Genomic DNA, 1204 nt, shown 5'->3' with positions numbered 1-1204 from the left:
TCAATTCAATCTTGTCTTTGACGACATACAGTATAGTCATTGGAGTTGGCCCTTTCCTAAGGTTTTTGCAAATAAGGAGGTTGGTAAGTAATTTTTTTTTACTTCGGTTAGAATTGTTACCTCTTCTTTGGTTACCCCCATCTCAGATTTGGGTGGTCTCTCCAACCGAGATAAGTGTTTGAATAGAGATATTCACCCCTATTCCTGATGTAATTTACGTTTTCGGCTGGGTTCTCAGGGAATTGGTCATTGGTCTATCTGCATCGTACATCATAGGCCTACTAGATGTTGACTCTAACTGGTTAAGCTTGTCAAAATTTTGTTGATACTTATCTTCCTCGTGGACAACTTTGATTCTGGATAGTCTCAAACCATAAGTGAATCGCTTGTTTAGCCATTGGCAGGAATTCATTGCCATATTCTCGATCAACTGATAGGTGTATTCATACGTACGATTCATTAAGGCTCCTTCTATGACTCCATCTAGTCCTAACCTTTAGTCTGCATCTAGCCCGTTGTAGAACATTTGTAACCTCAACCGTTCAGGTAAACCATGGTAAGGGCATCTTTGAACCAGCAACTTAAATTGTTTACAAGCTTCGTGAAAAATCTCCCCTTCAATTTGTTTAAACGTTGTGATCTCTCTCCTTAGTTTAACCGTCTTGTTAATAGGAAAGAACTTGTACAAGAACATTTTTTTCAAGTTTATTCCATGTCGTCATGGATCTTGGTGTCGGTGAATCTAACTAAGAGAAAGCATTATCTATTAAGGAGAAGGAGAACAATCGAAAATGAATAGAGTCATCGGTGACCTTGTTAAATTTAAAAGTATCACAAAATTGGAGAAATCATTTTAAGTGTTGATTTGGGTCATCCTTCATAATTCCTCTAAATTATAGGTTATTCTGAATCATTGGGATTATGGCCAGCTTCATTTCAAAATTATTGATTGGCTGTAATGGTCGGACTTGTGATACTACCTTCGACTGCATCAAGGGTTTGTAACACATAGTCTCTCAGCATACATTCTTCTCGAGCCATTGGTGGCTATTGGTAACTGTTGTGGTGGTGGTGGTAGGTTTGGAAAGTTAGGATAGTCGAAGAGCGGATTATCGCGTAGTGGATCAACCGCAGTAGGAGACTTATTTTGCATCTACTATAGTTGCTGCTGCCAACAATTCCTGCATATAAATCTTTCCAGATA

General features: G+C 38.5%; 1 non-coding gene across 1 annotated transcript; it reads left to right on the top strand.

The window, feature by feature from the left end:
* Window positions 1-548: 548 nt before the first annotated feature.
* LOC121218901 (small nucleolar RNA R71) lies at window positions 549-655 on the top strand. The gene has a single exon (XR_005915383.1). It is a non-coding gene; the product is annotated as a small nucleolar RNA R71 (small nucleolar RNA).
* The last annotated feature ends 549 nt before the right edge of the window (window positions 656-1204 follow it).

Source organism: Gossypium hirsutum, chromosome D06, assembly GCF_007990345.1.
Source record: "Gossypium hirsutum isolate 1008001.06 chromosome D06, Gossypium_hirsutum_v2.1, whole genome shotgun sequence".
Classification (NCBI taxonomy): Eukaryota; Viridiplantae; Streptophyta; class Magnoliopsida; order Malvales; family Malvaceae; genus Gossypium; species Gossypium hirsutum.
The sequence above is the reverse complement of the archived record's forward strand: the minus strand, read 5'-3'. Positions and strand labels throughout refer to the sequence as shown.